At 43.2% G+C, this 21,568-nt stretch overlaps 2 long non-coding RNA genes across 2 annotated transcripts in view; one reads left to right on the forward strand and one right to left on the reverse strand.

The window, feature by feature from the left end:
• Positions 1-14,166, forward strand: part of LOC108593726 (uncharacterized) — a 45,465-nt gene extending 31,299 nt beyond the window's left edge. Inside the window, exons 2-3 of the long non-coding RNA XR_001914274.4 lie at positions 9,510-9,673; positions 13,597-14,166. This is a non-coding gene — a long non-coding RNA (uncharacterized LOC108593726). The remainder of the gene's footprint in view (positions 1-9,509; positions 9,674-13,596) is intronic.
• Positions 1-21,568, reverse strand: part of LOC118145705 (uncharacterized) — a 127,621-nt gene that overhangs the window by 34,757 nt on the left and 71,296 nt on the right. The window contains exon 4 of the long non-coding RNA XR_004731017.3: positions 5,477-5,619. This is a non-coding gene — a long non-coding RNA (uncharacterized LOC118145705). The remainder of the gene's footprint in view (positions 1-5,476; positions 5,620-21,568) is intronic.

Here is a 21,568-nt window from a genome sequence, read left to right on the forward strand (position 1 = left end):
TTTGATATGATTTACAATCATATCATCTGCAAATAGAGACAGTTTGACTTCCTCCTTTTCTATTTGAATACCCTTTATTTCTTTTTCTTGCCTGACTGCTCTGGCTAGAACTTCCAATACTATATTGAATAGGAGTGGTGAGAGAGGGCATCCTTCTCTAGTGCCTGATTTCAAAGGGAATTCTGCCAGCTTTTGCCCATTCAGTATGATATTGGCTGTAGGTTTGTCATAAATTGCTTTTATCATTTTATGATACATTCCATCAATACCTAGTTTATTGAGTTTTTAGCACAAAGTGCTGTTGAATTTTTCAAAGGCCTTCTCTGCATATATTAAGATAAACGTGATTTTTGTCTTTGGTTCTGTTTATGTGATGGATTACGTTTATGGATTTGTGTATTTTGAACCAGGCTTGCATCTCTGGAATGAAGCCTACTTGATTGTGTTGGATAAGCTTTTTTGATGTGCTGTTGCAGTCAGCTTGCCAGAATTTTATTGGAGATTTTTGCATTGATGTTCATCATGGATATTGGCCTGAAGTTTTCTTTTTTAGTTGAGTCTCTGCCGGGTTTTGGTATCAGGATGATGTTGGTCTCATAAAATGGGTTAAGGAGGATTTGCTCCTTTTGTATTGTTTGATACTGTTTTAGAAGGAATGGAACCAGCTCCTCTTTGTACATCTGGTAGAATTCGGCTGTGAACCCGTCTGGACCTGGACTTTTTTTGGTTGGTAGGCTATTGATTGCGCCTCTACTTCAGCCCCTGTTATTGGTCTATTCAGTGTTTCAACTTCCTCCTCTTTTAGTCTTGGTAGCATACAAGTGTCCAGGAATTTATCCATTTCTTCCAGGTTTACTGATTTATGTGCATAGAGATGTTTGTAGTAATCTCTGATGGTAGTTTGTATTTCTGTGGGATCAGTGGCGATGTTCCCTTTATCTTTTTTATTGCATCTATTTAATTCTTCTCTCTTTTCTATTAGTCTGGCTAGCGGTCTATTTTGTTGATCTTTTCAAAAAACCAGCTCCTGGATTTATTGATTTTTTGAAGGTTTTTTGTGTCTCTATCTCCTTCAGTTCTGCTCTGATCTTACTTTCTTGTCTTCTAGCTTTTGAGTTATTTTGATCTTCCTCCTCTAGCTCTTTCAATTTTGATGATAGGGTGTGAATTTTAGATCTTTCCTTGTTTCTCACGTGGGCATTTATTGCTATAAATTTCCCTCTCAACACTGCTTTAACGGTGTCCCAGAGATTCTGGCAAGTCGTGTCTTCATTCTGATTGGTTTTGAAGAGCATCTTTATTTCTGCCTTCATTTCATCGTTTACCCAGTTGACACTCAGAAGCAAGTTGTTCAGTTTCCAAGTGTTTGTGTGGGTTTGCATGTGTTTCTTAATCCTGAGTTCTAGTCTGATTGTGCTGTGGTCTGATAGACTGCTATGATTTCCATTCTTTTGCATTTGCTGAGGAATGATTTGCTTCCAATGATGTGGTCAATTTTAGAGTAAGTGCAATGTGGTGCTCAGAAAAATGTATAGTCTGTGGATTTGGGGTGGAGCGTTCTGTACCTGTCTGTTAGATCTGCTTGGTCCAGCTCTGCATTCAAGTACTGGATGTCTTTGTTAATTTTCTGTCTTGTTGATCTGTCTAATATTGACAGTGGAGTGTTGAAGTCTCCCACTATTATTGTGTGGGAATCTAAATCTCATTTTAGGTCATTAAGAACTTGCTTTATATATCTGGGTACTCCTGTGGTGGATGCACATATATTTAGGATAGTTAGCTTTTCTTGTTGGATTGATCCTTTCACCATTATGTTGTTTCCTTCTTTGTCTCTTTTCATCTATGTTGGTTTGAAGTCCATTTTGTCAGAGATTAGGTTTGCAATCCCTGCTTTTTTTTTTTTTTTTTTTGTTCTCCATTTGCTTGGTAAATCTTCCATCCCTTTATTTTGAGTCTATGTGTGTCTTTGTATGTGAGATGGGTTTCCTGAATACAGCAGAAATATAAAGGAACCGATGGGTTCTTTTATCCAGTTTGCTAGTCTGCATCTTTTGATTGGGGCATTTAAGCCATTTACAAATTCAATGTTAATATTGTTATGTGTGAATATAATCTGCCATTTTGTTACTGGCTGGTTTTCTTTCTCATTAGTTGACTCATTTTCTTCATTGCATTTTTGGTCTTTGCCAACTGGTTTGCTTTTGCAGTGTCTGCTACTTGTTCCTTTCTGTGCTTAGTGTTTCTTTCAGGAGCTCTTGTAGGGCAGGTCTGGTGGTGATGAAATCTCAGTAATTCCTTGACCATAAAGGATTTTATTTCTCCTTCACTTATGAAGCTTAGTTTGGGTGGATATGAAATTCTGGGTTGAAAGTTCTTTTCTTTAAGGATGTCAAATATTGGCCCCCACTCTCTTCTGGCTTGTAGGGTTTCTCTGGAGAGATCCACTGTGAGTCTGATTTGCTTCCCTCTGTGGGTAACCTGACCTTTCTCTCTGGCTGCCCTTAGCATTTTTTCCTTCATTTTAACCCTGGTGAATTTGATGATTATGTGCCTTGGGGTTGCTCTTTTTGAGGAATATCTTGGTGGAGTTCTCGGTATTTCTTGAATTTGAATGTTGGCCTGCCTTGATAGGCTTGAGAAGTTCTCCTGGATAATATCCTGGAGTGTGTTTTTCAGCTTGGATTCATTCTCCCCATCATATTCAGGTACACCGATCAAGCATAGATTAGGTCTTTTCACATAGTCCCATATTTCTTGAAGGCTTTGTTCACTTCTTTTCACTCTTTTTTTCTCTTGTCTTGCCTTCTCATTGATTTGATCTTCAATCTCTGATATCATTTCTTCTGCTTGATCGATTTGGCTATTAAAACTTGTGTTTGCTTCACATAGTTCTCGTGCTGTGCTTTTCAACTCCATCAAGTCATTTATATCCTTCTCTAAGCTGGTTATTATAGTTAGCATTTGGTCTAACCTTTTTTCAAGGTTTTTTGTTTCTTTGCATTGAGTTAGAATGTGTTCCTTTAGCTCAGAAAAGTTTGTTATTATCCACCTTCTGAAGCCTGTTTCTGTCAGTTTGTCAAACTCTTTCTCGGTCATGTTGTGTTCATGTGTGGTTGAGGAGTTTTGAACCCTTGAAGGAGAAGAGGTGTCTGGTCTTTGATGGTTCATCTTTTCTTGCACTGTTTTTTTCCCCATCTTTGTGGATTTACCTGGCTGTGGTGTCAGGGAGCTGCTTGATGATATCGCTTGTCTGCCTGTAGAGGCACTACTGGGTTTCTAGGGACTCCTTCAGGTTACTAAGGATGCTTCCTGTGTCTTTTTTATTTCTACTGAGAGATTAGGTCCACCTCTTCCGCTGACCTGTGAGGTGCTGTTGGTTGGTCAAGAATGCTGTCCCATTGCTAGATAGGCATCCTGTATTTTTTGTTAAAACATGTAGCCCAGTCCCACCCTTCTAATGGTGGGTTGTGCCCTTCCTCCACTGTGCTGGATCATTCGGAGTTCAACTCAGACTGTGGCACTGGCTGCTCAACTGGCTAGAGTCAGAGCTTCAACCCTCTGGAGTTTGTGGTGGGTAGGGATCCACCCAGCCCCACCTGCCATCTCCCCCTTTCAGCTTCCTTTCTCTCCAGTCATGGGGTAGAGGCCCACCATGCTGCTCTTCTGTCCTCCTGCTTATAACTCCCTGTCTCTCTGGTTGAGGGGCAGGGGTGATAGCTCAGTCCACAGGCTCTCCCAGTTGGCTTTGGACTTCTGTATCTGTTTAGGTCTATGTACCAATCCAGGACACCGTCCTGGATTATTGTTCAACTCCGTGCTTGTAATTCCCGGCGCTTGACTGGCAAAGATCCCCTGTTCTGTGTATTGCTGAGGCTGTGGGGGAAGCACTGTATCTGGACCAGAGTGCCCGAAAGGGAGCCTCTGACTCACCTGTCAGATGCACTTTCTGGGTGAAGCAGCACCCCTCCCTGCCTTGCTCTGCCTTGCCTGGGCTTTGCTCACTGTAGGACCAGACCTGTTAAAATGCCCCTGGTACCTCGTTTGGAGCTAGGAGATCTCTGGATTTCTGCCTCTTTCTTGCTGGGTGTTGTGTGCTGGAGTTGTGTCTATTCGGCCATTTTTGAGAGTCAACCCACAATCTGGTTCCTTACAAAAAATGTTTGCTGATTCCTACATGAGCCTTTGTCAAAATTTTCCTCATGTTGTCTTTTTTTTTTTTTTTTTAGCTCCATCAGTCGTTTATATTCTTCTCTAAGCTGTTTATTCTAATTAGCATTTCATCTAACCTTTTCTCTGGGTTCTTAGTTTCTTTGCATTGAGTTAGCACATGTTCTTTTAGCTCTGAGAAGTTTATTATTACCCATCTTCTGAAGCCTGTTTCTGTCAATTTCATCAGATTCATTCTCCATCCATCTTTGATCCCTAGCTGGTGAGGAGTTGTGATCCCTTGGAGGAAAAAGAGGTATTCTAGTTTTTAGTGTTTTCATCCTTTTTGTGCTGGTTTCTTCCCATCTTTGTGGATTTATCTACCTGTGGTCTTTGTAGTTGGTGATTTTCAGATGGGGTCTCTGAGTGGGCGTCCTTTTCATTGATGTTGAAGCTATTTCTTTCTGCTTCTTAGTTTTCCTTCTAATATGCCCTTCTGCTGCAGGACCGCTGGAGGTTCAGTCCAGACCCCACTCACCTGGGGATCACTCATGGGGGCTGCAGAACATCAATGGTTGCCGCCGGTTTCTTCCTCTGCTATCCTTGTCCCAGAAGGGTACCTGCCAGATGTCGGTCTGAGCTCTTCTTTATGAGGTGTCTCTTTGGATATACGGGGGTCAGGGAGTTGCTTGAGGAGACAGTCTGTCCCTTATCAAGTGCTGTGCTAGGAGTTCTGTTGTTCCACGCAAAGCTGCTGGGCAGGTACCTTTAAGTCTGCTGCAGCAGAACTCATAACCACCTCTTTTCCCGGGTGATTTGACCTGGAAAGGTGGCTTTATTTATAAGTTCCTGATGTGCTTGCTGCCTTTTTTCATAGATGCCCTGCCCACATGGAGTAGTCTAGTCACAGTCTGCAAGCAGAGGAATTGCTGAGCTGCTGCAGGCTCTGCCCAGTTGCTGTGTGAACTGCCTCGGTAGTGGGGGACACCCTTCCCCCCACTGAACTGGACCAGCCTGGGTCCAGCTGTTCTTGCTGTGAAATGCTCAATACAGAGCATTTCAGGTTGTTTTGTGGGGGTGGTACCTGCCAAGCCAGATCACCGGGCTCCCTGTCTTAGCCCCCTCCCTTTCAGTTGAATGGGCAGCTCTGTCTCCCAAGCATTTGTTTTAAGCCCCAGTTGAAATGGCTGCCCAGACTTGTGTGAGTTTCTGTACACCAACTGGGCACTGGCTGAAACTGCCACACTGAAAACTCGTGGTGCTTTTTGGCCTGGGAATCTCCTGGTCTGTGGACAGTGAAAACTTGTTTGGAAATGTGGTAAGCACTCACCCTCTGTGCTGTTCTTGCTGTGAACTGCACTCTGGAGCTGTTTCTATTCGGCCATCTTGGATCCTCACCCCTTGGGTCATATTTTATGCTGTTGTTTTTAGCAGTGAAGTTTTCATCTAGCAAGATATCAGCAAACCTCATACCTAGTAAGAAGTAGGGGTTGAATTTGTTAAATATTTATCTTTCATATTTCATCACTATATTTACTTTACAGAGATAATGTGATATCATGAATAAATACCAACATTGGAATCAGAACTCCCAAGTTCAAGTTCAAAGTCCACCAATTTTATTGCTGTGTAATCTTGGACAAACATGTAATCTGAGTCTCAGTTTATAACAGTGTTAAAAAGAAGATTAAGATACCTGACTCACAAGATTTCTGTGGGACTTAAATTTGGCTAATGCAAAATCCTGTGTCTAGAATGTAGTAAATGCTCCATAAATAATAAGCATCATTGTTGCTGCTGTTACAGCATTCAGTACATCTTTATGACCTGTTAAGTTCTAAACTATGAAACTTGCTGATCTGTATGTGAAACTATTTTGTATCTCTTGGGATCTCCTTTATTTGCAAATGAGAGAAACCCAGCTAAATGACTTTTTTTCATTCAACAAACACTGAGCACTTCTCTTTGCCAGAAGCTATTCTAGGTGCTGAGGTAAATAATAGTAACAACACAAAGAAGTCCTTTATCATATGGTACTTACAGTCTAGTTAGAAAGAGACAAAATATAAAGAAAAAAATAAAAAGAATATCAGATTGTGATAAGATACTTAACCTAGCATACAGAGTGTTACTAAGGAATCAGAGATAACTTAGATTTCGGGGACAGAGAAGTCTTCTCTGAGGCATTGGAATGATGAAAAGAAACCAGTCATGCACACATTCCAGGCAGAGATGAGAAAATGCAAAGGCCTTAAGGCAGAGAGCAAATTTGACAGTTTCAAGGAAAGAAGACTTAATTAAGGAAGAAGATGAGTTGGAGAGATGGACAGGGGCCAGATCATAGAGTCTTGTAAATCATGATAAGAAGCCTGGATTTTATTAATTATTGTAGAAGTAATTGTAGAAAGTTAAGCACAGATATGGCATTATCTCATTCAGATTCTAAAAAGAGTGCCCTATGTGCTGTGTGGAGTTGGAGAATGTGTTATAGGTTGTCAAGAGTAAAAGCAAGGGGACCAGTTAAGAAGCTGTTGTGATAGACCAGGATGTGAAAAAAGGAGAAGAAAAGAAGTAGACAGATGGGAGATTATTTTAGAGGTAGAACCAGCAGGATTTGGTGATAAATTGGATGTTGGAGGTGCAAAATAGGGAAGAGTCAAGGATGACTCTCAGGTTTCTGGACTGAACCACTGAAAAATGCAATTGATTGTACTATTTACTGAGATGGGGAAAGACCAGGTAGGGGGTGGGGGCGGAGAGGAGATGGATGAGTGTTGTGTTAGACGAGTCAGAGCAAAATGACTACCAGACAGTGGAGAGGCATTGTTGATCAGGCAGCGAGATCTATGGGTATAGAGGTAAGGGCTACGTTTATAAATTTACAAGCCATCAGCATAAATTACATTTAAAGCCATGAGACTAGATGAGATCACCAAGACAGTGGATAAAGACAAGAAAATGGTTTGGGACTGAACCTTGCGGATGCCAAGATTTAGGAGTCATTTAGAAGAGGATGATCCTGGGATAAAAGGCAATTCATTAGCCCAATAAACACTCAGTTTTGGTAAGAGTGGGTCTGACCTCAGGGACAACAACATGCAAGGTCCACAGTGCCATTGGAGTGCTGCCATCTGTCTTTGCCACTCTGGGTTCTCTCTCTCTCTCTCCCCCTCAATCTTTCAACTCAGTCTAATTCCATCTGTAGTCTTTATTACAGAATTTTTCTATTTGAAGGAAACATAGCCGCAGGCAGCTCTGAATTTCCTCTTAGAAAGAGTCTTCCTCCCAACTTAGTTGTGAAATATCCTATGGAAGATCACTGATTTGTCTGAGTTTGGGTCACAAGCCCATCCATGAACCAATCACAGGCCAGGAGAACACAGTAACACAATTGATTGGCCCTGCCTGGTTGTGTGCTTCCTGGGGTCTAGCATGGACTTTCTTACTAAGAGGAAAGTAGCATACTTGCAGTTGCTGATAGAGTTACTGAGCCAGGCAGTCTCTTATTATTATTTTTAATAATTATTTTTTCTTTGTTCATGCATATCAACACCTGTGATAGGCAGCCTTTTGAAATTTGAGTCTAATTCCTAATTGTAAATGTGATGTGTCTGTCTATATCTCCAAATACAGTGTGACATGACATGATGGCTTGGGTTTCAGTTCTCCCTCGTTTGATATCTTTAATCAAATTTAAATAAATACACTTTCTCTTATCTAAAGTTGAGACTGATGTACTCAACAATTATACTGGAAAGTAAAATGAGTCATTAGAAAAAAGAGGCAATTTAAAAAAACGCAGAGAATTAGGAACCTTCTGCAGGCACAGAACCATCTGATTCCAGGGTTGATGTGTTTACAAGAGGCCATGGTAAAGCAGCAGGTCCCCAGGGTCTTCCTTACAGATCAGTATCTTTCAAGGAAGATCAGAGGACTACGTCACCACCACCCTGTCTACTCAGGGCTCTCCTGCCTCTAACAGGCTCAGCCAAGGCCAGAGGCAGGGGCCACATGGCCTTTGTCAATTATTCTGTACACTCAGTAATTGCCTTTTTTGATTCTGGCCTGGGACTGTTCCCATTTTTTTTCTCCTGTGCAGAAAAAATAATGAAATAATTTATTTCTAAACCTTCACACTCCAGGGAACCAAGAAAAACTGACAACCCAAACTTACTAAAGAACGAGGATGTGAATAGCACATTTCATAATAGTGAGTTGGCCAATTTAAGATGCACACTTCAGGCCCTGTATTAGTCTGTTCTGGTTGCTGTAACAAATTATCCTTAGACCGAGTAACTTATAAACAGCAGAAATTTATTTCTCACAGTTCTGCAGGCTGAGAAGCCCAAGATCAAGGCAGCAGTGATATCTGGTGAGGGTTCTTTTCCTCATAGATGGTGCCTTATAGCTGGGTGATTAAAAGGCAGAAAAGGCAAACAAACTCCCTCAGGTCTCTTTTTTAAGGGTTTTACTCTCATTTATGGAGGGCTCCATCCTCATGATCTGGTCACCTCCCAAAGGCCCTCCTTTTAAAACTAGGTTTCAACGTATGAATTATGGGGGAACAAATCATTCAGACCATAGCAGTCCTCCTTTACAGCTACTCTACAAAAGGGCAATTTCAGAGGTATTCAGCAGGCTTTCCCTGGAATGTACCTGACTGCAGTCTGCAAACTCTAAGACCGCTCACTCAGGTTGTTGTTTAAAGGTACTCCCTTTTAACCTTTGCTGAGGAAGCTCATTAAGTATCAGGGAAGATTTCTGACTAATCCATTTCCCTCTTCTCCCTATTCCCATAGTCTGTACTGGAGAGTGTCACCTCAAGGTTAAGAGGTTAGCTCTGGAATGTGCCAAGGTCTATGGTTTTGTCCCTTTATAGCCTTCACTCAGGAAATCATGTTATCTCCAGCAAGATTCCATGGTCTGCAGTCTTATCTTAAAAGAACATGAGATGATCAAGAGGCCGAAGAGGACATCAATAGACAACTTGCCATTCATTGTGGGCTGTCTGTTCACCATAAAGCAATCACATCAATAGACAACTTGCCATTCATTGTGGACTGTCTGTTCACCATAAAGCAATCACGTTTTATGAGTTCAGAGGCTGGTTTTTGGTTTCTGTTCATTTTGGGTTTGGGTGTTCCTTCTTTTGTTTTTAGTGACTGTATTTGCATTGTCACTTTTTATCTGCCCATTATAATAATTGGTCTTAGAAAGAAATCTTCATTTTTGTCTACATTGTAGAATCAAGATAAGGAATAAAAAACAGTTTAGATTGGGGTCAGCAAGAAAATTACTGAATGAGTTGCTTTGTGGCTCTTCTTCCTTCCTTAATGAAGCTGAATATTGTTGTGTCCTTGTAGGAAAATGCTCTAGACCTGGGATGTGGCTGGAAGAGGAAGACCAGGGCTTCCTGAAGAAAGGCGTCAGATGGAAAGAACCACAGATCTTGACAAACTCCACACTCTGTAGACTACTATCCAGATCAAGTGGATTCAATCCATGGATGCTGAAGCCATTTGAAATGGTAATTTCCCTCATGAAGCTCCCAGGGGATGTTTTCTCTTTAGAGTATATTTCTATCTTCTTCTTTGGAGTAGTGGTCCAAGGAACATTTCTCTCTCATAGCTGCTAAGGAGGTAGTCAGATTAGGTACAATCAGAGCTCACTCCTTAGCTATGAGACAAAATGAGGCTTTCTCAGTGATTTCCAGGATCTCTCCCACAGGCTAAACAAATAACCTTGGGTTACTTTTTGGGACCACCAAGAATTAATAAATGGTGTTGGGAAAACTGGCTAGCCATGTGCAGAAAGCAGAAACTAGACCCCTTCCTCACACCTTACACTAAAATTAGCTCCAGATGGATTAAAGACCTAAACATAAGACCTAACACCATTAAAAACCCTAGAAGAAAACCTAGGCAAAACCATTCAGGATGTAGGCATAGGCAAGGACTTCATGACTAAAATACCAAAAGCATTGGCAACAAAAGCCAAAATAGACAAATGAGACCTAATTAAATTCCAGAGCTTCTGTACAGCAAAAGAAACAATCATTAGAATGAACCAGCAACCAACAGAATGGGAAAAAATTTTTGCAATCATCTACCCATCTGACAAAGGGCTAATATCCAGAATCCACAAAAAAATAAGCCCATTCAAAAATGGACAAACGATATGAATAGACACTTTTCAAAAGACATATATGAGGCCAACAAACATATGAAAAAATGCTTATTGTCACTGGTGATTGGAGAAATGCAAATCAAAACCACATTGAGATACCATCTCACGCCAGTTAGAATGGTGATTATTAAAAAATCTGGAGACAGCAGATGCTGGAGAGGATGTGGAGAAATAGGAACACTTTTACACTGTTGGTGGGAATGTAAATTAGTTCAACCATTGTGGAAGACAGTGACCTAGAAATAGAAATTCCATTTGACCCAGCAATACCATTACTGGGTATATATCCAAAGGATTATAAATCATTTTATTATAAGGACACATGCACATGAATGTTCATTGCAGCACTGTTTATAATAGCAAGGACTTGGGACCAACCCAAATGCCCATCAACGATAGACTGGACAGGGAAAATGTGGCACATATACACCATGGAATACTATGCAGCCATAAAAAACGATGAGTTCATGTCCTTTGTAGGGACATGGATGAACCTGGAAACCATCATTCTCAGCAAACTGACACAAGAACAGAAAAACACCGCATGTTCTCACTCATAGGTGGGTGTTGAACAATGAGAACACATGGACACAGGGAGGGGAGCATCATACACTGGAGTCTGTAGGGGGAACTAGGGGAGGGTCATTGGGAGGTGGGGAGTTGGGGAGGGATAACATGGAGAGAAATGCCAGATATAGGTGATGGGGAGGAAGGTAGCAAACCACATTGCTATGTATGTTCCTATCTTCACATGTACCCCCAAACCGAAAATGCAATAAAATATATATATATATATTTTTTAAAAAGGAAGAGGGTCTCCTCTTCAGTAACCTCATCATTGCAATCAAGAAGAGGGGAAAATATGCAGATACCAAGTATCACAATTAGGAAAGGGGAAAGGAAAGATGAGAAAAATCGAAACATGCCAGACAGATGGAATGAGGCAAGCAGCCAGGCTGGGCCAGGAAGTCTCCAGGCAGATGGCTGGGCCTTACCCATGGGCTGGGATTCAGGTAGGACTCCAGCCTCTGCACTGGGGACCTACAAGGGCAAACCCTGTACTCAAGGATGCTGAGAGGGACACAAGGGTATCATCAAGGACAGGATCCAGGCACCCACACTGAGGGCACAAGTAAGGGCTGGGCTAGATGGCATTGCATTGTGGTGGCCAATCATAAGGCCAGAGAATAACGTTAGCATGGGTTGCATTCTAAGCTGTGTTACTCATTACCTCCATGACCTTTGGAAAGCCACTGTACTTCTCTAGGCTTCAGTTTTCTCATATGTAAACTGAGGATAGTAATATGTACTTTCGAGAACTGCTGGGGGAACTAATAAAGGACCACATGTTTAGCACAGTGTCTGGCACACAGCAAACACTCCAGAAACGATAGCCATTATGATCCGAGATCGCGCCATTGCACTCCAGCCTGGGTAACAAGAGCGAAACTCCGTCTCAAAAAAAAAAAAAGAACCATATTATCCAGATTAGCTTTGAGAGCAAATTGATTTTTAATCACACAGTTGAGTTTGAGCTCTTCAAATTCCACCTGCCCCAGGCCAAGATTAGTCTTAGCGCCTGGGAGCAGAGCTGAGTCCAGAGGTGATCAAGTGGCCCCAGCTGAGAACAAAGAAGGCTGACAAAGGCTGAGAGCTAGGCAGGGCCTGACACTAGCTTAGCCATCTTTGGGTGGGTGACAGGATGGCATCTGGAAAAGGGATGGCATTTGTTCTCACTTTTGTCTAAGAGCATATCTAAAGAGACAAATTAGAGTTTAAAATAACTTTCTAATCATTAGAATTATTTTTTAAATGATACTTCAAGTTCTAGGGTACATGTGCAGATTGTGCAGGATTGTTACATAGGTATACACATGCCATGTGGTTTGCTGCATCTATCACCCTGTCATCCACATTAGATGTTTCTCCTAATGCTATATCCTCCCCAATCTCCCCACCCCCTGACAGACTCCGATGTGTGATGCTCCCTTCCCTGTGTCCATGTGTTCTTATTGTTCAACACCCACTTATGAGTGAGAACATGCAGTGTTTGGTTTTCTGTTATTGTGTCAGTATGCTGAGAATGATGGTTTCCAGATTCATCTATGTCCCTACAAAGGACACACTCATCATTTTTTATGACCGCATAGTATTCCAGGGTGTATATGTGCCAAATTTTCTTTATCCAGTATATCATTGATGGGCATTTGGGTTGGTTCTAAGACTTTGCTATTGTAAACAGTGCTGCAATGAACATGTGTGTGCATGGGTCTTTATAATTGAATGATTTATAATCCTTTGGGTATATACCCAATAATGGGATTGCTGGGTAGAATTATTTTAAATGTAAAGCAGGTGGCACTGGAAAGGGGCATGCTCAGTTTTCCAGAAATGTTCCAGTAAGGATGGATATGTAGAGGTTCTAACGGGAGAAATCTGACTTACAAGTGGTGCTGGTTGACCTCCAAGGTGCTATGGAAGGTAGAGATGCTAAGGTACCATGTTCTGTGGAATCATGCCAGCTTTTGAGTGAAAAACCTAAGAAATTGCCAGTGAAGTTTCAGGGCTTAAACCTGGTCTGGTAGGTTTTGGAACCCTCAAGAAAGTCACTTTTTTCAGGGGTTAATAGAAATGGAAGCCCTTCTGCAGGGCTGTCAGCTTCCCAATCACATTGTGCTGTTTCTGATCTTTGTAAAAAAACAAAAAAAAAATATATATAGAGAGAGACAGTGGTGGTGCTAGGATGGAGTGAGGGTGAGGGTGGGGCAGAAGGTGGCAAGAGAAGAGGAAGTGGGAAAAAAACAGATGCACTTTGAAGCCTGCAATTAGTTTGTACCGTGCTATTTCCATAAAGTAGACCTCACACTTGAGATCTGAAAGGTAATCATCAGAGATATCAGAGTCTGACTATAAATAGCCAAGCTCCTGAGCTTATGGCTGCACCCTGGGGAGAGGGGCCAGCAGGGAGGTGCCCTGCTGGGGCTCTGGTGGTCAGGGCCACCCTCCCTTGACTCAACGTTATTAATGCCAACTCCCAGGACAACAGAGCACCTTGATAGCTGTTTATGCCCCTATCAACTGTAACTGCTGCACTCATCACAGGAAAGCATGCTGCAGGAAGAATAACTTCACTAGACAAAGCTGCTGTGTCCACCCAGTGGTTATAATCAAAAAGGTGTAATCACAGGTTCCTCCCAGGAGCTGCCAGGAGCTCCTCTGGCATCTCCCTCATTCTAAGATCTGTTTGTCTGGATTGCTTTTCAGGTAGCTGCTCCTAGCTTCCTCCTTGTAAATCAGACCATTCATCTCTCTACCATGTCCACAGGAGGCCTGAGGAGGGACCAGGCCAGGCTGGTTTTCAAACAGAAGCATCAGAATCTCCAAACACATGCCCCTTGGAACAGGCTCATAATCTGATGCCATCTGCAAGCTGCAGCTCAAGCCAAGACTCCATGCTTTGGGCTTCCTTGTACTGGCTCAGTGGCTTCCTCACCTGTGCATGTACATTTTTGTGCATGCATGCATGTGGGATGGGACATGTTTGAGTGAATGCCTCTTCAGGTGCACCTAGCACAGTCTCTGGGCTCTACTGATAAGATATCTCACACATACTATGTACAGTTATCTGTCAAATGCTACAAATGTTGCAATGAATAAAATACATTTTAAAGCATAGCTTTTTGTCATCACATGGTTTCTTGATGAACCCATACTTAAAGAAGAACTACTTTGCTATGGGAGATTTCAAAGTATTTTTAGCATTAGAAAGAAGAAAAACATTAGGAACCACCGCTTTACTAAGCAAAAATCCACATGAAGCCATTATGATGGGGCTATTTTTATGCTGTGCACATTTCAGAAACTTAATATAAAGATCAAACTTGCAGCTTGCACAGTTAACAAATAAAATGTGGGAAGAGATCCTTACCTTCTTCCTGACTTTCACTCTTTGCCTGTACCTCTCTCCATGTGCAGCCTGCTGCATAGGGCCAGGCTCATAGGACACATGTCAGGACTTGTTGACATGTTCCCTCCCCGAGCCTCTGCCCATCCTAGATCCCTAGGTCACGTCTAACTTCTGATTTTCTGATTCTTGTAAACACTGGAAGCCACCCAGGTAAGATCAAGTGGGCTTCAGCAAGAACCAAATTATGCCCCAAGCTCCTTGACCTTCTGAGCATTTCGGTGGTCTTAATGTTTTGATGAAGGGGGTGGAAATGTTGTGGGATGGGTCTAGCTTATGTACCCTCCATATGAGTCATCCCTCTACTGAAGGGTATATTGCAAAGTGTATGGGCTTTGGAGCAGAAAAATACGCATGCCCATCCAGGCTCCACCCATTATTAGCAGCAATTAACCTTAGGCAAATCACTTAGCCTTCATTTACTTGTCTACAGATCACACCTACTGCAGACTAGACATGTATGTAGTTACTAATGTAAGCTCACTTCCCTTCTCCCATATTGTTTGCCCAACATTTGATGGGTCCTTTTGTACTCCTAATTTTGGGACAGCAGACATAGACCTTACCCTAAAGACAGTTACGATGCAAACGGGTGAGTGACATGTGCAGGGCCAGCTCCATGGGTGGGTCGCCACTCACTGTCCTGCGCTCACAAGAGCTCAGTCCTCAGTTTAAGGTTCTGCTGTTACTGTCTTGAATTTTTTCTTGAAACTTTTGAGAAAAGGACCCCTCACTTTAATTTTGCACTGGGACCTGCAAATTATGTAGCCAGTCCTGGATATATCTATATCCTGGAGATATATATATGCACAACACCCTCTAAGAACATACATGCAATTGACTTGTCAGCATGGCCCAAGGACATGCCAGAAAGCTGATGGAATACAACGGTAAGGAGAGTTTTCCTGGAATTGATCAGAAGAGGAAGGCAATGAATGATAGAACTCAAAGAGAATTCCAAACATTTCTCAGCATGTTCCAACTCAACAAAGAATAGGCGTCCTTCTGCTCCAGGTTTTCCTGGATCCAGAGAACTATTGGGACCTCTCAGCAAGCTTCTTCCAAAATCTGCCCCTATTTCACAGGTTAAGTTGGCTGTCCTGAAATTGTTGAAAATTTTGATTTGAGGAAGTGGCCTCCATGGCTTCATTCCAAGCCCTGAAGGCTCTGCAATATCTCATTTGACTTTTGATTTATCTAAAATTGTCAAAATGGATTAAATACATGCTTTCTGCTCCTTTCCACCTGACACGTCCACCTCTACCCACGCTGTTTCCACATTAGGAATGTGTCTCTCTTCCTACTGTTCATGTTTTAGTCTTGGCTTTGCTTCTTACTAGCTGTGTGACTTCGGGCAAATCACTCAACCTCTCTGTGCCTCTGTTTCCTTATGTAAAAAATGGGGATAATAATAGAGCTGAAATCATAAGGTTGTTGTGAGAATTTGAAACGTTAATGGATATCAAGATGTTGGAATCATGCCTAGCACATAGGAAAGTCCCAATAAATGTTGTAATTATTATCAGCTTTTATCCCTACACAGCCCCCTCTAATCTGTCATCAAGCCCTATAGTTTCTTCTGTTGAAAACACTCCCACATGTGCTCCAAATGCTCCATCCTCACTTCCATCACTTTACTGCAGGCCTCTGTCTCCTCTCTCTTGAATTCTGCTGCAGCTTCCAAACTGAATCCCAAGTTCCAATCTCACCCTCCCCACAATGCCTAGCACATGCTTGGCATGCAGTAGGTATTCAATATATGTTGAATGAGTGAATGAATGAGGAATGAAGGACAGCAGTAAAGTGGAAGTTCTAAAGGGCAAACCTGACCGCCTCTGTTCTGCTGGAACTCCTCAATGCTCAGAATAAAACCCAAACTCTTTAACTGAGGCCTTCTTGCTCTGGGCTCTTCACAGTTCTTAAGCTTCCCCTCTCCCTAGTAACCTCTCTGTGCTCACCCAGCTCCCCAGCTCCCCAGCTCCAGCACTGTACCTGTTAATTACCTTTCTCAGGCTGCCTTTGCTCATCTGCTACGCTCTCTACTGCTTCCCTGTTCCTGTCCTATTCACATCCCATTCCCATGTCTGGCCATGTCCTGCTCACCTCCCATAACTGAGCTTGGATGTTCCCTCCTCAATCCCCAAGGCTGTATCAGGTCTCCCTGCTACACATCCCAGAGCACATATGGACTTCTATTTCTCTTGTTCTTTTTCTTTCCTTTTTTTTTTTTGAGACGGGGTCTTGCTCTGTTGCCCAGGCTGGAGTACAGTGGTATGATCATAGTTCACTGCGGCCTCAACATCCAGGACTCCAACCATCCTCCTGCTTCAGCTTTCCCAGCAGCTGGACCTACAGGTGTGTGCCACCACACCCAGCTAATTTTAATTAAAAAGCAATAGAAACAAGGTCTTACTATGTTTCCTAGACTGGTCTTGAATTCCTGGGCTCAAGCCATCCAACTGCTTCAGCCTCCCAAAGAGCTGGGATGACAGACATGAACCACCGTGCCCAGCTGCATTTCCCTTTTCCTTGTCAGTCTCTTCTACTAGAACTGAAACTCCTCAATGGTCAAGACGATTCCTTACTCATTTCCCTATTTTCAGTATCTCTCACAGTTCCTGACATAGAATGGACATTTACTAAACGATGATTTATCAAATGAATGTTGCCCTGTAATTCCTTTCTTTCCATTTCTGCCATTCCTCTGGAATGTATGGACACCAAGGGTGGGAGCCTTGGTTTATTCTTATTGGCTTGTGTGTCCTCAGGGTCTAGCACTGTGCCAGACCCACCGTAGGCATGCAATGCATATTTATTAAATACATTAATAACTTTTAGATGTTTAAATTTGAGTCTATCAATTTATACATATTTATCATGTTTCTTTCACAGGCAAGCTATCCTATTAGCATAAATTGCCAGACAAGACACAATGACAGGCTGAGAGAGAGGAAATTCCAGGCTGAGAAGACAGCAGGGAGACAGATGGCAAGCTATTAAAGAACATGGAGACTTTGGGGGATGGTGGAAGGCAGTTAGGGTGGGGGAGTGTCATCGTGACACATAAGATTGAAAAGGATTTGGACTCTAATCCATAAGAAATAGGGAGCCATTGCAGGTTCTTGAGGATGGGATAGACAAAAACAGCCTAGGTTTCAGAATAACAACCCCAGGAGTAGAGGGAATCATGGATTAAGATGGCATGGGTTCTGAGGCAAGGAGACCAGGCAGAGGCCACAGCGGCAGTGACAGGACAGACAGTGTGAAAGTAGGAGGGAGGGAGGTGGACTTGAAGGTGACTGCTGACTCTAGGAGGCAAGTAGGGATGGCGAGTCTGAAAATGACTGGGATCTAACCTTGGAGACTAAGAGGATAGCAACACTGTCACACTGGAGGAAGAGCAGGTTGATGGGGGAAAGTCTGAACGTGCTGCTGGGGAACAGGTAATGAGCTCACTCTTGGACGCTTTGGGGTGAGGGATGAGCAGTCCTTGTAGTATTGCATGGCAGGCAGCTGGAAACCAAGGCTCCAGGGGAGAAACCAAGGTCAGAGGAGCTGTAGAGAGCAGTGAAATGTGGCCCCTTGTCTAGTACTACATCTCCAGGAAGGGGTGCAGTGAAGGGTGTCGGGGCTCGAAGGGGAAGCAGGCAAACAGGGCTGTTCGGCTGCAGCCTTTCAGGCTAATGTTCACAAAATGTAATCGTTACTGAACAGTGTTGGAAAACACCAAACTACAAAACCTGACATTTCTGAATAGCAGGCAGGCAAGCGAATGGGGCTCCCAGGATCAGGCTGGGCACCTCTGCCGCTTCCTTCAGAACCTAATTGAAATGCCATGCGGAAGGTGCTCCCACCCAGGCAGGAGCAGGATGCTGTGGAGGAGCTGAGGGGGAGTGCACACACCCTCCCATCCAGGCACCCCGCTGCCCTGGGTGAACAGGGGCTGGGGAAGGAGAGGGAGAGGGAGAACAGCAGGAAGGGTTTAGTGGGGCTATGGGATATCCTCCCCCCTCAACACACACACACAGCACATAAAGAGGTAAGAAAGCCAAAGATTTCTGTCAATTGAGAAAGCTTCTGCAGCAACGGAGATGTCAGCTCAGGAGCCAAACTGCCATTTCTGCTTTAATTGGAGCCTCTCTGTGAAGGTTGGGAAAGCGATGAGAGAGAAGGGTGGTGGAGAGAGGGAGAGAGAAAGAGTCAGAAACAGAGAAAGAGCTAGAGAGAGACACAGCAGCACAAGAACGAGAGACAGCAAGAGATCATCTGCAGAAGGAACAACCCTCACACAGTTCCCAGGCAGCTTCTCGAAGCTTCTGCTATGGGTCAGGTTGCTGGCTAGACCACGCAGGGAGGCCACATGTGGGGGGCGGCCCCTTCACATGGGGCACAGGCTCTGTACCAGGCGAGAAATGAGAAGATGAGAAGTCTGGAGTTTATTAATACTCTCTTCCTTCTTCATAATTTATTAAAAAGGTAAAAAAAAATCCTTTTTCATTTTTTCTCCAGTGCCCTGACTACTTGTGAAGCTCACATAGTTCTTGCTGCACCAGGGAAGCTCTGCCCATGGAAAGCCAGGGCATATATAGATCTAATAAAACCTAAGCCTCTGCCGCTTCCTCAGCTTTGCAGGTAGCTGATGGAGCACGGGTGCAGTCCTTCCTGCCTCCACCCTGCCCAGGCCCCTTAACCCTGAGCTTTCCTAAGAAACTGAGAGATGCATCAGGGGCACAGCCTGAAAGAGAAATCAAATGATGTGATAAGAAGAAAAGAAGCAGTGTGTGTGTGTGTGTGTGTGTGTGTGCGCACGCGCGCATGGGAGTGCCTCAGTATGTGCATGTATGTGACAGAGAGAGATCGCAGATGAGAGATTATGTAAGGAAGAGTGGAGAGGAGAAGGGGAAATAGAGGTAAGGAATAAGATGTAGACAGTGGGAAAGGGGCACACAAAGGCAGCATTTGAGCATAGATAACATTTGCTTCTTGTACCTGGTCTCCTAAATATCCACACTTATTAAAATAGAGTTTGAAAAACACCTTTAGGAATCACAGATTCCACCTTAATTTTACAGATGCAAAACCTGAGGCACTGATGCTCAGGGAAGCTAAGAACCTGTCCTGCAGTCACAGAACTTGTAGGCAAAGGTTAGGATTTGAACCTGGATTTATCAGCCCTGGGAGCCTAACACAGTAATTTCTGTGGTTTGGACTTGTGGATGTGTCATCATAAGCACCCAGTGCTTACCATGTGCCAAGTACTGCCCAAAACTTCTCGTTACCTCATTTAATCTTCACAACAACTTAAGAGATATGTGGTACTGGTTTCCACACTTCAGAGTTGAGGATAAGGCACAGAGAAGTCTGGTAGATTGGATGGCAAAGCAGGTAAAAAAGGAACTGGGATCAAAACCAAGGCAATCTGATTCGTGTTTATTTTTACCCACTTTGCTAAACCAACTCTCAGTAATAAGGTAACATGTGGGTAAACAAAATCCGTGCAATTATTCTCATCAGAAGTCAGAGGATAGACCATTCTCTTTCCAGAATGCCAAAGCCTCTTAACTATGAAGACAAAGAGAATTTCTCATGGCTCCCCTGATGTCTCCGTGTTCATGTGCCTCCCCTGAGATGAAAGGTCCTCACTAATGTTCAGTTGTGAGGCTAGTCCATGTGCTTGCCTCTCAATAGCACTGTTGTTGAGCCAGCCTTCATCCAGAGTATGAGCAGCCTTCATGAACTCACTGAAGAGCATGGACTGAGCATCTATGCTGGGGCAGGCTCTATTTGTGGCGGGCACAAGGGATGGGGTCCTCATCAAGTTGATCTAGCAAAGAGCCTTTCCTTAACAACCTCTTAGTCGCTTAGGGGAGCTAATATATGTGTACGAATAACTGTCCCACAAACTAGAAAGTCATAAGTAACACCAAGAAATATCCTGAGCGTGTGCTAAGAGGCTCTGGGATGGGGCAACTGGGAGGACTTCATGCAGGAGCTGAGCATCAACTTGGTTCTCAAGGAGTCAGCAGAATTTGGCTGTGCAAAGGTGGGAAGGAGATAAAATGGCATTCTCAGTAGGAGGAATGCCTATACAAAGGTTCAACATTTAAAAAAAAAATGTGTGGACTGCTCCCCACTTACAATGATCTGACTTAATAACTTTCATCCTTATGATGGTGTGAAAGTGCGATGTATTCAGTAGAAACCATACTTTAAATTTGGAATATTTATCTTTTATATTTATTACAAAATTTTATTTTTATAAAGTAAGCTTTGTGTCAGAAGATTCTGCCAAACTGTAGGCTGCCAAACCTGTAAGTGTCATGTTTAAGGTAGGCTAGGCTAAACCATGATTTTCAATAGGTTAGGTGCACTAAATGCATTTTTGACTTAAGAACAGTTTCACTTTACAACGGGCTTATTGGGATGTAACTCCATTCTAAGTGTAGGAGCATCTGTAGGAGGACCACAAAGGGCTTCCAAAGATGGGTGGAGCTTTCCAGGAAGGGGATACCCAGAACCACAGCGCATTTTCCACTTCCTCCCAGGAAGATCGCTTTTCGGTTCCAGCCCTGCACAAACAGGCCATTGAGAGGCATGCTGTGCTCAGAAAGACCAGTATTTTATCAAGTGTATGTCAAACCCTGCATGTGCATTACCTCCTGCAAACCTCACAGCCACCCTATGCAATAAGTACAGTCATTATCTTCATTTTACATACAAGAAGATGGAAGCCAGAAAGGTTAAACAGCTTACCGCAGACATAATGCCAGTAAGGGATGAGGCTGGGGCTCGACCCCAGGCAACTTGACAAGAGCCTACACTTGAGACCACTGTGTCATTTTGCCACCTGTGTGGTCTTTGGAAACTGGCTCTTGCAGAGCACGCACTTAGGAGAGCTGTTCTGTTCAGTCCTCACCTGGGAATGAGATTGAAACTAAATTATAGCAATGATGAAGGGGCCATGGGCTCCCCACTGGGTTGGGAAACCTGGGATTCTGCACTGTCTGCAGGAAGCTGTGAAGTCTGTATGTGTGTTAATAGCACATAACCTTTCCTAAAGGTTCCTAGGGACTATAGCATGCTCATTCCAGCAAACCAAACATGCTTAAGGTACAGATAATCTGTAGAGCTCTAGTTACACATACGTAAGTGTTGATCAGCAGAAAGGCTTTGTTCATTTCTAAACAATGTCTAGCATCTTAGTACTCTGTTGTGAATACCTAATATACAAATTCCACCATGGGGTCTCAATCCTACAGAGCCTCTCGGGTC

Source organism: Callithrix jacchus, chromosome 10 (assembly GCF_049354715.1).
Source record: "Callithrix jacchus isolate 240 chromosome 10, calJac240_pri, whole genome shotgun sequence".
Taxonomy (NCBI): domain Eukaryota; kingdom Metazoa; phylum Chordata; class Mammalia; order Primates; family Cebidae; genus Callithrix; species Callithrix jacchus.